Here is a 15,772-nt window from a genome sequence, read left to right on the forward strand (position 1 = left end):
ATAATTCTTCATAATAATCCAAACGACTGTTTTATAGTGCGCTGCAATAAAAAACGCATAACTCGTGTTCTGACGCAAATTGAATGGACTCAAGGAGGTGAGAGGTGGGAGCCTGCTGCCGAGATATAATGCGACGAGGATCCCAGGGCATTTGGTTCATTTTGCCTTGGCCATGGTGGGGACACAAAGCAGTATGGGGTAGTAGGAATTATTATAGAGTATATAGATAGAGGCGAATAGCAGTAATGCAGCGATATCAGATATCGACGTGACAGTAAACGAGGGAACTAGAAGTAAGTAGTAGTCTCGTTAGTTTACTGCCTCATCTTAAATAAGGCAACTGCGTTATATTAATTCAAGGGGCTGTGACGTCCATAAACACGCCAGTCAGTTTCCTTCCTCAGTAAATATGTAAATGTTACGGTACGGTCAATGTTCTAAATGCGTGCAGTATGCCGCAGTTAGGCTACCTACACCGCAGTACTAGATACAAATAGATCTGTCCAGTATATAGTACATTTATATGTAATTATTCGTATACAAAGAAGCGTACAGTAACTGGCGTATTGTTTCATTGCCGTATGCAAGCCCCGTGAGGTCATGTAGGTATGCGAGTAGGAAGTAGTCGTGTGCTACTGTCATAAAGATTTTCATCTTTATGACGGCACTGACTTTAATATAATAATAGAGCTAAAATATTCGTTTAATTATACAAATTCTTAAGCTAAAAGCTTATAAATTCAAATTAGTATTATCTATACAATACCGAAATGCCGATAAAATGTTATTGTAAAATATTCGATGACGCCACCAGTGAGTCATCCGCCGCAGACGCTGTGTCTAAGTCGTTGGAATAATTATAAATTTGAAATAAGTATAAACATGGCTGTCCTTTAGCACAACACTTAATGGCACGATGTGAATCATAGGTATGTTTCAATAACATCATCTCACGTAATTTATGTAACAACTTGTTTTACATAATGGCTCATGTTCGTATGTTCTGTTTATAAGACTGATTAAAAATATCAAACAATATAAAAACCGAAGAAACTGGAAATATATTAGTTGGCCATAAAATTAATTATTTGGCATATATAGTTAAATATTTGATGTGGAATGTAATTCGGAACATAATACTCATTTATTTGACACTGGTGACATTTTGGGGTTCACCCCTTGTTGCATACGTTCCATAATAATATAATAACAAATTTGATATTCGACGATCTTTAAATATGTGTATGGCAATGGTAAATGACGATATGTTACATTAATAACGGATTTGTATAAAAGAGTTGTCCTATGCTGGATTTGAGATCTGCTCAAGCATTATATGCTAAAATTTTTACATACAATATTGTAGGAACTTTCATGTTTAATTATAGTTTTCAGATGGTGTTTATTTGTTGTTTAACTTACAGTTACGTCTTGCCTAATTCGCGGGTCGCAGTCAAAGTCACGCTAATAGTTTTAAGTGCCCTTCGAGGTATTACTGGGGCCTATTCACTTTACAGTTTAGCATATTCATGCGGAGCCCTGAAACGTCAGTACCGTCAGGAATGTCATTTGCATGTAAATGGCATTGTTTGTGGAGCATGCGCGCGCAGGTATCGACGTGTCATTGCATACACCCCCGCCCTAGCCGCCCGCCCTATGCCGTGATTGGGCCGCGAGCCGGAAATCGTGAAGCGTACGTTTCCAACTGAATAATTATTATGAATACATAATGCGGCCACATTATGTACCACTATACTTAGTACACAACTACATTTCAGGACTCGCTTCGATCGCACCATGGCTTTGATAATGGTGGAATAGTACGGTAACGATGGGATATTAAAAACTCAATATTACATTTATATGTATGAAATATTAGAAATTTCGTTGTATATATGAATATGTGCTTCATTTTCTACCTTTTTTTATTAAAATACATTAACATACATTTGCTTTGAAGAAATTACATAAATATCCAATAAGATTGATGTTTACGACGATTTAAAGTCATTAATAATAATCTTGCTGTATTAATTATTTTACTGCCGATACTAAACTAGATATTAATAATAAGTAAGCATGTATATATGCGAATTAGTGTTGAGCATTCAATAATTTCATTTTGGTTTATAGAATATAGCAGCAGTGGTTTTATATACAATACTAGTGAAAGTAGTAGGACACGAGGGAAATAGTTTGAACAATGAAATGCATGTACACATTGTACGCATCGAATTAGTGCCGGACCTAACGACTTCATTATGTTTCTCTACTACTTAAGAGTTAAGTACATGTGTACACAGAGTATCTACACACCTTTAATTGCATAAAAATAGGTACTAATCTGTTTAGTGCTAATCAAGAGATACCGTACAATTAAATAGTTATAGCTACGTAGGCGGATAAAAACACAACAAACTAAGACAAAAAGATATAGGTAGACAAATAAACGGCTCGAACTCTTTGAGTATGTATGAATGACTACGCGGAGGAATGCGGCGCACGCGACTCACACACGCAAACCCGCTCACATTTACATACACAAACTAAGCATAAAACAAGATTTACCACACACAAATGTACACTGACAGAAAGTCTACATATACGCACACATACATCAAGTATATTCACCAACAAAATACTTTTTAAGTAGGTGTATTGTTATTTTATTCAAATTTTTGTAATTTATTTTGATTTATTTTAACCTGTGTTTATAGCCGATTTAATTAATAAATAATAATTATAGCCCGCTATAAACCATAATATACAAAGATGGTAATTTTCATGTTAAAATTGTTATACTATCAGCAATAATTGGACACAACTGTTAACTAGGCAGCACTTGATCAGAATGTCACATATAATGTATTTATACTTAACTTTCTAAGTACATTTATCAACATTGACGTGTCTGGAGAACGTTTTCACGTTTGGCACAACTTTATAATTCCTACAAATGGTATACTAAATAATTAAGCAAGTTAAATCATTTTAATTTAAAGATTTTCACCTCGATGGTACGCGCTCTCTTGAATGGCGTTGCCAAGACGCGAGATTACTATTAGCCCGTTACTTGTCTCAATGAATGGTGTTTCTCTCAATAGCACCCAAAAAGACTTAAATATTCTCAACAAATTAAATGAAACTCTACTTAATAGCATAAGGAATAAAGTTGAATTTCAAAAAATAACTATGACCAAAAACCTCATTCTATGTAGGTTTTAAGATTATGATCCCATGTTGAGAGGAAGTGAAGTGAGGTGCGTAAGAGTGTGCGAAGTTATTTTTTTCGAAAAATTTTGACTCGGGAACAAACCTGTGACGCCCACGCAACGCCGGAAATATCGTACAGATCATATCGAGGCCTTAACTCAGTACGCCGAGCACGATTCCGTCATTAGTAGGAATTGTGCATTTTTGCTTTTCAAGAAAGGAAGTTAAGATTTGATAAGGTTAAAAAGTTTTGAGTATCAATGTCAATGACCTCTGGATTAGGGAAGGTGTAACACGTTATAGCATCATCAGGGGTTTGGCAAACCTCGAATAAAAATGTATTTTTTATATGTATTTCTAGTAAAAAGTATCTGAATCTAAAAAAATAATTTAATTTAAATATCGTAATGTATGAAATAACGTTATTATAACAATTATAGTAATAATATAGTTCTTAAATCTTATCCGTAGATAAACATTACAGCTTAGCGAACAGACACCTATTCGTTTATACAGAAAATTGGGATAGAAATATCAAATAAAATAGGCAAAAACTTACATGTATGTATGTAAAACTAGTTACAATTCTCACCAGTGCTTGTATAGTGAACATGTTAGGGACATGAAGTAGTGACTGTTATTACATTACACGCAGGAGATAAGGAATTGAAGTGTCTCTGAGAATATTGTCAGCAGGTAGACAATGGGTCCCCACTGTGACAGGCGCAGGGCCGACCTGTCTGTCTGTCTGTCCGTCACGATACACAAGTAATCGCTCAATCACGAGACCGAATTTAATTTAGATATTGTTAATTATTTCATAGTAGACTTGATTCAAAATCTGTACATATAACGAATGCATTGAACCCATGTAATGTTGGTTCTTAAACTTTTGCATTTAGGTACTATTATTGTAAAAAAAAGTGGAGCAAAAATATAATCATAAAATTAATATATACTCGCTTGCAGCTGCATTAAAATTTATAAGTTTTGGTATAAGCTATAAGGAGCATAAGTTCTACTTAGTAAGACCCACGTTTAATATTATCGTTTTGGTATATCAATCAGTCGACAAAGAATAGCTTTAGAATGAAAATCCAAAGTTGTTAATCAGTAGGTCATTTAAGTAGTTTGACTGTCAAAATACGTCCAATTGGTGTCATGACAAAATTAGACAAGTTTACGGACACCGTCATCTATAACTGGTTGTAGAATAAAGTCTCGATTGAGTTGATGACGCGATGACACAAGGGAGGACAACCCACCGAGACCTCACCTATTACTACAACATTTATAGACAGAATAATTCTTCACAAATATTAAAAAATCGAACATTAGAATGAGACAAAAGCCTCTACACGTGTTTTAGTTGACCAACCAGCTGGAGAAATGGCGCGCCCGCGAAATTTTTATGAATGGACATAACGGCACCGCTGCTATTGATACCTCATTAGCATGGGGTCATAAATTAAAAGAACTTTACATTCGGAGGCTTGTTCGGTACTTCAACGGATTAGAATATACGTCGAGATTGCTTGTGCGGACGTGTTTTAAGTACACAATCAATTGTTGGACATTCTACCGATTATGCACAAAAGCAAGTAGGAACATTTTTTTAAAGTTACTTGTTTAATGTAGTATCGTAAACGAACAGTAAAATGATTATAAGTAATATTACTTACTTTAAGTATGTTTTAACAATGAAATGCAAGTGTATTCCGGAGTCTGAGACCGTAAACCAAACGGATTTAGAAATAACATGGCAACGGATGTACGAAAAGCACAATGCTTAGTGCAAATTCCGATGCGAACGGAAACGACAATAGTTACCCCACTTCCAAGCCAAGGGTTTATAGCTGTAGCGGGATGCGCCAATATCTTTAACTGCTTATTCTCTATACAATTCGTAGTTTTAATGACAATAACGCACCGAGTGCGTTGCTATTGTGGAGTTCAGCATGGACGTGGCTGTGTGATGATGTCACCACACGAGGTAACGGACGTGTGCCACCGCCAGCAGCTGCCATGTCCGACATTTCGGTTCACGGGGACTATTTTCGGCAATTAGATTTCGTTTTTCACATTAATTGTAGGAACATAAAGGGATTCGTTGAGTGTTTGTAGACTATTGAACGTTACGAATGTTTAAAGAAACTTTGCGTATTTTCGCTTCATCTGCTGAAGCGATAATACGCAATTGTTTGTATAAACGATGGTTATTAAATGACTATATCTACGAGTTAGTACTAATTTGTGAACTGAATGTCACAACATATGTAACGGTTACAAATGTATTCGTAAATAAATATAAATAAATATACGCGAAGACGTGACACCTGTTTTTATCACAAAAGCGTAGGTAGTAGGATATAGCGTTGCTTATCTAAGTTACAAGATTGATTGTGAACCTATTTGCTATATTTACATACAACGAGCTGTAATCCAAATAGTGCTATTGGGTACTGAGAATTCATTAAGAGATATCTCATTAAATCTATGCTAAACTTTGGTACTGAAGTGGGAACTCCGCGATAGCGCTCACCCTTAAAAACCCATCTACTTATAGATAGATACTAGATCGTATAAACGTCATTAGACATTCCATGTAATATTTCCACTAATTATATTAAAATAAAAGTACGTTACTGTCTACTACCTCAACACTTTGCTACTTGACATAATTTCTTCCCAAGAAAGAAATGCGTTTTGTAACAGTATCTGAATCACTAAATACAGTTTTATTGGGAAGTCCATTTGCAACTATTTTAACGTAGTAACTCCTTTTGGTTATTATTTTTTTGCAATGATCGAATACCATGCATACTGCGTGTGTAACCAGCCTGCTGTATACGGTGCGGAGCTGCAAAAAAGCGGCAGGACTCCAAGTGAACGTACTACCTCAGTAACTGAGTTATTCAAATAATTCTCTGCTTAAGTATCTGTCTTATAATTTACATGTATTACAATTAACTTAGTAAATATTGATTGTAAATACTATTGGTTAAGACAGATAATTTAATTCAGAATATCGGTCGAGATACGATTACGCCTTGGCTCTAGTTTAGGGATAACTTAAGTTGACAATATTGGAAACGTGATTATTAAGACAGTTTGAGACACAATACATAACATAGAGTATGAATATGGCACTGATGATGGAGCTGAAACTCTCTTATAATACTGGATGCTTGGAATGGAGAAATATGAGTCAGGGTTTCTAGTGCATTTCATTATTGTTCGTGCTGCAAGACCACCGAAGTTGATAGCCGGCAATCGAATTACTAGGTGCTTGTTGCAGAGGCTAATAACTTGTAATTACTTATGGCTTGTATCGGTCGTTAACCTGACTCATTATTGGTTTACATGGAGTCTAGGGCCAACTGTCCAAGGTGAGCCCCGCTTGAAGCTCTGCACACTCCCGAACAATAACTGTTTGATACTCCAAATTTTCATAATGTACCATAAAGAAGGTTCCTTAATATTTAATATAAAAATGTAGTATGAAACATGCAATTACTAGATATTTTCCAATATATGTTATGAAAAGAATATGTCGATGTGTTTTCATAATTCTTTCTAGACTAGCGATAGTGTGTCAGTGTACAGAATTTTATCCCGGTTATTTTTTAGCATTGTTTATGAACAAACTGCAAGGACTATTTACTATAACAATCTTTAACAATTCTCGTTTAACAATTATGCGTACAAAGAGTGAAAAATGTGAGACAAGCGCTTAAATCTGTTACGAATTCAAATCATTAATTTGTATCCGTATGCATTTAACACAGAACAGTGACTTTTAGCCTATAGAAGTTAATAGTTGCAATAATTTCATTTAAATTATCCTGTGGTCTGCAATCGGCCCACTCACGGCTAAAGGATTTCTCACGAACGAAACAATATTGCGTAGGACAAGTGGTCGACACCACGAACTTCGAACTATTGGCTAATAAAGCATTATAAAGTCCTTCAAAACATTACTACTTAATGTTTACTATTGATTTTGTTGGTTTGCTTTATTGCTATCTCTTAGTTGACGTCGGAATTTTCATCCTTGTTCTTAGTCCAGTTTGATTCGTTAATGAATGGATGGAAAGGACCACGTTACAAATATTTGATTTTTGTAATTAGAATTGCGCAAAATCGTAGCACACACGTTGAGTTTTCTATACATTTTGTACAAATTATTTACATTACCTACTTGTACGCATATTCTGTCTTTTTTGTAAGTTACGGTAAAGCAGTGTTTTCTTTTTAAATGATTAGGTTCAAGTCTTCCTAAATATATCACACCATCGATACAAATATTCCTCCCAGAAGTATGAAATCAATTAGTTTACTTATGAAAGTGGGTATAAAAGTAACTAAATGAAAAGTGAAGCGCATTTAATGGCCATTGATGTTATTGTAAGTCTTTCTTGGTAAATATTTGAGCTACAATTGAAGAACACTTGAGCCTCTTCGCTGTGAAGTGGAAATCTGAACTGATTCACATGGCTCGCCGTGTCACAGGGCTGGTACTCTGTTATTAGAAAGTTTCAACGTTACAATCACATTTAGGTACATTCATGCGTTTTTTCAAAATTAGCAGTTATTCAGCGAGCAACATTTATAAAAATATTTTGTTAATGTTTATATTTTCTTTCCTTTTCTTTATAGTTATTTTCTCTCTAATGGTTACTTTAAAATCGATTCATGAATTGCTCCATTAAGACCAAGTATATAGCTAAGAAAACCATCCCAGACTTTACGTCTTAATACATGGAACAATCTCTGTCTGAATGAGAAATGAAAGAAAAACACAAAGTATCACTGACGCACTTAGAGAAATTTAATGATTATTAAACTATTCCTTAGTAACAATTTTGTTCCGAAAACTATTGTTAATAAGGATTGGGTTAAGTAACAATTTTTAAATGACTCTAATTGATGCGGTTAGACTCCGATACCACTGGGATCGAATTGAATTTTTTCGCCACTATTTTTTTAGAAATGTCATAATCAGCTAGTTTTAACATTGCGTTAGATCGAAACTTACTCTAAACCAATCGTTTGAATTCTACGCGGGCAAAGCCGCAGCCGGAAAACGAATGTAAGAAAATTAGAAGTAGGTTTTAAATACAAAAACAAACAACCCTAAAGAAAGCGACGTTCCTAATTTAGTATTAATTAATTGCATTGGTTTTATAACATTCCGTAAAAGCGCAGAATAAGGGAAGATACCAGGATCTGAATTGCTAATGTGTAACTGGGTACATCGTCAACAGTAGAAGTAGATTGGCTACGTCCAGTCCGCTTTTCTATTGCAATACTACGTCTCTTAGTAAACTTTCATACACAAATGTAAAAACAGCAGCATATATACTTCTTTAAGCTCTAAGCGGTGGTATTGACAATACATAAATTGTCTACGGGTACAAGGTAATGTGGTAGTGGAAATATCACACACGACCGTCGTCAAAAAATATTTATATTTATTTTAGTGATATCTGCGAGTAGCATGTAAGTAGCGTTCGATATGTAAGCCATCGGTCTGTATTATTGATATAACTGTTTGGGTCGCGGGACATGGGAAAACGATGCTGCCGCCCACGCGCCGCCAACCGGTGCGCGGACAGTCGCGGCCAGCGGTGCCGGTTGCGACTCACGTCCACTATTCGAAGCCGCGAGATGCCTATCCGATATCAATGATGCGTGATGTGTACCTATATTCATCATCGAAGCGGGTTCATTCACAAATTATAATTGTTTAATTATAACCATATTTTTTTTTAAAGTATCCATCTCGACTTTCTGTTGTTACGTTGATTTTGAAAAAAAGTATCGAGACTATCACCGTTTTTTGCGTTTATGAATGACTAAAGCTAAATAAAAAATCGTGTTTATATTTATCAACAACATATTAAATGTGATAATGAGATAAGTACACCGATATTGTCATTTAAAATTGTATGATAATAATATTCAATATGCCTATTTTAATTTTAAATGGTATTATGTAATGTTAGTAATATGTCGTTATTGTTATTATGACTCAATTTTATAAAAACGTTGGATCTGCACATATCAGGTAAGATAGTTTGCATTTGGCCGCAGTAGTTGGGGACCTTGTATCGCGGGTGGTCCGACACGCACCTGACTTCTTTAATAATAAGTTCGTTGGACTGCCGGACTTGAGCAGCCACTAAATGTGAGAAGAATAACCAAAAAGGAAGTTTAGTGGAAAGTATCTAAATCATTCCGCTTTTGTGTTCGACGATACATGACATCATCTGGGGTATAAGCGCAAATTAAAATGCTAGTTTCCTGTTTATATCTTTTCATTTTGTATTTATTTTATGATTAGTCAAATGGTAAAATTGGTCGAATCAAATTACTTAAGCAGTTTGTGCTCGTGCTTTAAGGAACAATTCTGAATATTTGCTAATCAATAAAGGCTTTATAAGGGGATTTAAAATCAGTTTAAAGGAAAAGTTTTTAGGCAAATATGGGCATTCAGGACATTACTGTAGGCGGACTAATTATAAATATTAACCATGTATAATTGTTCAAATTATTAAACAATCTAGGAAAGAAAGTGAGACATTATATTTCATTAACACCGAAAACGTAGCACCTGGTAAATACGCACTAAAACCAACATAAAAGCACGAGAAATTTAAAAAGTTCGTGTATTTATATAAATTTTAATAAAAGCGAAACGAAAGGCGACATTTTGCTAATAAATATGGATTAGTCTGACTCTAACAAGACTCTAACTAGTATATTTAAAAGATATCGTCCATTTGAGCCAAAATTTAACAAATGTCTTAGGAATGAGTGGCGGTATTTTACAAAAGTACTCGTAAGTACCTAAATACATAATTGTTCAACCAAGATCATACAGAAATTAATTATTGGGAAAAGTTAATTAACGAGCAACCTCATAGAATAAATCTGGTAGTCGCCGCAGGTCTTTGTTATAATTATTGTAATCTAAATAGATACCTACTTATTAGAACACATTGATTTGTTACTATTATAATATTAAAACTTCCTACAGTGAAGAGTGATGTCAGCGAACCGGTTACTTTAACATCTGTGTCGACATCAATTCTTTGCCTCATCAAAAGTTTTTTGTGAAATCTTACTTCAAATGTAGTCATCTCCCCGACACGGGATAGAATTCACTTCCCTGAACGAGAACCACCAGGAATCTAATCACAAACGATATAAATCAACAATTTGATTGGAATGTAATTACCTCACATAAAGCTTGAATAGGCATTTCAAATGATAGGCAATGCTAATAGCAAATTACGATATTGCCCGACAATAAAATTTGATTCGTTTCATTAAAAACAGATTACATAAAGTACACGTTTAATATTGATAAAACACAAGTAAGGGCAATTGAGTAATACGTAGATTTACAGTTTTCTCGTCTTAGTGATTAGTTGTGTAGATATCGGGTGTACAAAACATAGAGTTGCTATCCATCAAACTGGTTGGCTGTTGAGACTGACTGGTACGTCATTAAATGTGACCGAAAAGGATTTAGTCGAGTCTTAATAAGGAAGGCTTTAGTCGAGCGCGGTAAAAGTGGCCGACAGTAAGTATTCGTACTGTTATGTACTGTTTCGGTTATTGTTATCGTCGTCCTCATAATGTGCTTCTACGGACCGCAGACTCCGTAGTACTAGTTTATTACAATCGATGTTAGGAAAACCTCTCTCCATTTTTTATCCAGCCCCACATGTTGCTACAGTACTAATCACTAAGTGAAGTTCAGTGCCCAGGCGATATACATACATCATTTTAAGCTTTTATTTTTAGTTAAAATCTAAATGGCTATATTTTATAATAATAAAATTCGTCTACAAAAATAAAACAGCGGCACGGCGGGGCCTAAGAAACATCGATACATCATAATTACATTGGTTTGTAATCGTTTCTACAAGAAGATCGATTTCAAGCTCGCAGCTATACTACTCTGCGTGTAACAGTAAATTGGTAAAAAAACATACAATAATGAAGATTTACTGCTGAGCGGGCAGGTGGCGAGATTGATCGACAGATAACGCAGTTATTCCGATCAGCGGTCTGGTCTACTTTTTCCATTAGATATTGTGCCTAAATGACGATCTGGAATCCGTTGTTGTAAGAACACCACCGTTGTTAGATACATTTCTGTAAAATTAGTATTGGACACGGTCGAATTTTCCATTAAGACAATCTTTAGTAATTACTTTATTTGCCACTAGATCTTATCAAAAGTAATCAACGAAACTAACCTAAAGTATAAGTTAAAGTTAAACGAAATTTTAAGGACTCATACCTACATGTTCACTTCAACACATATAAACATCAAAAATAATATTAGAGGAATACATACGTAAATAATGCTAAGGGTCAAATAGACGACTGTTTAAAATTACATTACATAAATTTATAACGGAGATAACATAAATATGGAAGCGTGACAGGATAATTGGAGCCGCGACCACTCAACTCTCGCTCTTGTCGATAATGCTCAACACTTGTACGTACCGACTCGCTGTTGGCAATTCTAATTAGTATTGAATGCGGTAGATCTAATGTGATTAAATGTTTTCTATAAATACGATCATTTTTGATGTAAGGTATAAATAATAAATATGTATTGTAGTTTTAATAATATAACTAAACAGATGTAAAAACTAATAAGCAGAGGAGGAGCTTTCTAGATTAGCTTGTGTCATCTTAAGGGTGGTTACACAAAATAAGTTTTTAAATGTTATCATTATTCTATCGATAGTTGTTCTAGATAAATTATAATATTATCTCTCATCGTCTCTTTGTTTCGGTGATCCAAAATCAAGAAGATAAAATGAATTATTAAGATTTTTATTATTAAGTCACACGATTAACGTGTTGGTCTGGATTTACACTGCATCTGTAAATTAGTATTTTAAATCTACTTTATTTACATGAACCACAGATTGTTTACCAACATTCCTGGTGGTAGTATCAAAATTAATGACAAACAGTTGTAAATCGGCGGTAGATGATGGCACGCGTAAAGTACCCGCGTGGCCTCTCACCTCCCGTAAACTTCGCATGCCCGTAAATGCTGGGCCCACGCGTAATTACGGTGAAAACTCCGATGATTTCGAACCCCAATCACCTCTTAAGTAATTGTATTTATGCTGCAATTACAAAAGCTTAAACCCCTGCCAGTTTTAAAGAAGGAAGAAAATAAAAAAAACAGTCCTCAACACAAAATACAAAGGAACCTAATTCTATAATTTAAGTTATTCTGAAGTAAGTGTTATACTTATTCGAAGTTCCATCGTATATAACAGTTTATATTATAGTTACAATTTATATAGTTTTGAGACACAGAAGACTGCCAATATAAAATACGTTTTGATTTGAATAACTGCCTGTTATGTTATGTTTACGCAAATTGTAAAACACCAACGCGCGGTTTCAAATGTTACTTACACTAATTTTGTTTGTTTTTAAAGAAAATATTCATCGACATATCGTGAATGGCATAAAACGAAATAAAAGTTGCATTAAGTAGGTAGGTATCAATTATGTTTTTATAGCGAAGTTCAACGCCATTTAATGTTATTGGCATAATTTAGATTACTTAATGAATATCAACACGATCAAAATATTTATTGAATGACCATTCATGTGCGCTGAATAAAATGCTGATTAAAATCATTATGTTTATAAGAACATAGCACAAGATAAACATATTAACACAAGTAGCTCAAAAGCTCAATAGCTTGGTCAAAAATATGCATCTTGCATCAATGTGACAAGTTATCTGTCAACTTAAGTTTCGTTCTTTTGGAATTCGAATTGTATGCGCGCGGGCACAAATTTAAATTTGGAATTAGCATCACGCATGTTATTCTATCTGTCCGATCTAAATCGGCTTTACCCTTCACTTTGACAATCCTCGCGACTATTCGAGGCCCACTATTTACATCGCCGCGTCCCGCTGGCGACTTGTTGTGCGCGTGCTCAGTGACACGGTAATGTATAATGCGCTTACTTAAACATTCGTCCATGCACCGCTTTGAGAGTGACGTACAATGATACGCAGAGTTTTGAGCTCATTTGTCATCGAAAAGATAATAGTCAATGTTCGTTGAATCGACAATGGGTCATATTTTCTTCTTGTTATTCGTATTATAATGCATAAATAAGTATTAAGGGGTTAGTGGTAGAAGCAAGCAGGTAGAACAGATTTGATTTTTTTTTTACTTTTTAATTGACACGTGCTAATGTTAAACAGTTACATAGGACGTGGACTTTCAAGCATTGCGTTGTACGTGATTGTTTCTGCGTGCATGCAGAGCTTCGAACGACTTACAGCGTCGGATTGACGATCTGCAATAATCGTATGTCATTGTTATGGCATATAAAACATTCGTGACTACCAGTGTTAAGCGGAGCTATAAAAACACTGTTTTTGTGACCCATCCTGAACATCATCCGTCGATTATCAGAAACTGGTAATAAAATTTAAATTTTTCTCTTTCAAATAATGTGAAGCCAAGTCAAATATCGTATATAGCAGTATTTTGTAGAATTTTAAAGTAGATGCGATGAAATTATACTTATTGTCTGAAGTTATGAATTGCCAAAAGCCCAGTTATGTTACTAATTGAATAATGTGGCACTTGTATTGAAAGAAAAATTTTTGACGTCAAGGTGTCTATGGTTGGTTAAATCGTGAAGAGATTTGTGTTATGTGGAGAATAAGAAGTATACATAGATAAAACAAACAATGTCGGAGGACTTCGATATCTACAGAAGAAGCTACAGGAAAAGAATGCATCGTCTGTCGCTACGTGACAGATTAAAGTACTGTATATGACTATAGTTCACACCCTAAACATTAAATTTCTTATAAAACGCATGATATATATGCATATGTCAGCGACTCTGAAAGCGTAGGGCTGTCATAAGTACATTTATGAACATTGAACAACCAGTCGTAGTTCGAAGCCAACGTTTCCAACCCTGCTACAAGGTAAAGTATGTTTCGAAACGCGTTTCACCTGATACAGTGAAATGCTTTCAATTATCTAGGGCTGTCAACCTGCTACGCTTCTAGATTAGCTACAACATAATCAGCACTGAAGTCATTTGCTTTGCAAAAACGTGAAGATTTAGGAATTGATCCCTAGATGTCGTAGCTGACGGTTATCCATAGATATATGTGGAAATAGAAACTACTGAATGGTGTTGGAGTATTTTAAATTATATGTATTATTATTTCAATTCAAATATTCTTCATTCTGAAACATTGGTTATTAAATTAGTAGGAATAGTTAATAAATAAAGGTAATTTGTTATCCATAGTTTCGTAACCAGTAGACTAAAAGATGTAGACTCGTAAACTATATCGATTGCCTTGTTTTATATCGATATTCTCAGCTATGCATTTTTCAGATTGTTGCTTTACGTACAGATTTTCATATCTTCTTGTATTCTTTCCGCTACCTTCCCCGAGGATTCTTTGAGCAAATTATTTAGACAATTTCAGGTTTTTTTTACATTTCTCATATCTGTCTAACATCAATCAGTCGTCAAGCAATTTTCGGTAGCAGGATGACTTTTCATATATTTGGTAATATTGGTGCGGTGTGACCAGCAAGATTAAAAGCCAAGATATAATATTGCGAGAAGTCTTATTTACTCCGGTGTCTAGCTCGTATCTGCGTCATTTATCCTACAAACATGTTGACGCCGTGTTATTAGTTAATTAATTAGTTAATACATACGCATAAGTATGTTTAATTATCGACCTTGCTTTCACAGTACATTTATGTGTTAATCGTAGTCTACCTGTCTGAGCGTTTTCACACCGAACTGTGATAGTGAATATCTAACGCAGCGTGGTTCCGTACTTTATAAATCTTACTTTCGAATAAATAACGAGCTAGGAGCTACCCCAGAGAGCCTATTTACTACTTCTATTCAAATATTCAAAGTGTTTCCATTCTCAATGGAGATATCATGATAACCGCCTTAAAGTTCACTCTAGGTACTACATTACATAGCTAGCTACAAGACTCCATTATTTATACATGTTTATTCAGGCTTTGTTAGCGAAATTACTTATGGAGACATCCATATATTATTGTAATTTGTAGAGGTTAAATTAGCAAAACGTTTTACTAAGGGCCGATTTATTATATTAATTTTATAACGGATTATTTTTATTCGTAAAATAAAATCAAAATCTGACAGTTTTTTATGGCGAAACAAAAATATTTCAAAAATATTAAAGTCCATCTGGCTTTTGAAAAATCGGTTCTAAATAACTTAGTGTAAATTTTAAAGAAAAGGCAAAAGAATACATAAAACATGCGCTACAAATATTGTATGTAAAATGTGTAGGTAAGTGTAAGTTGATCACATTGTATACCGAAATTGTTAGCAAATAAAAATAAATAAAATCGTATCGTACCGAACGAATCGGCGTACCGAGATTAGCTAATCGGTCCAGCTACTTCGGATAATTAATCGATTTACCGTGGTGGCCACATTCACCACCGCCGATACATTAGGT

At 34.6% G+C, this 15,772-nt stretch overlaps 1 protein-coding gene across 3 annotated transcripts in view; it reads right to left on the reverse strand.

Moving 5' to 3' along the window:
• Positions 1–15,772, reverse strand: part of LOC118264034 (dendritic arbor reduction protein 1) — a 61,877-nt gene that overhangs the window by 17,405 nt on the left and 28,700 nt on the right. The window lies entirely within an intron of this gene.

The sequence above is a fragment of the Spodoptera frugiperda genome, chromosome 25 (genome assembly GCF_023101765.2).
Source record: "Spodoptera frugiperda isolate SF20-4 chromosome 25, AGI-APGP_CSIRO_Sfru_2.0, whole genome shotgun sequence".
Lineage (NCBI taxonomy): Eukaryota > Metazoa > Arthropoda > Insecta > Lepidoptera > Noctuidae > Spodoptera > Spodoptera frugiperda.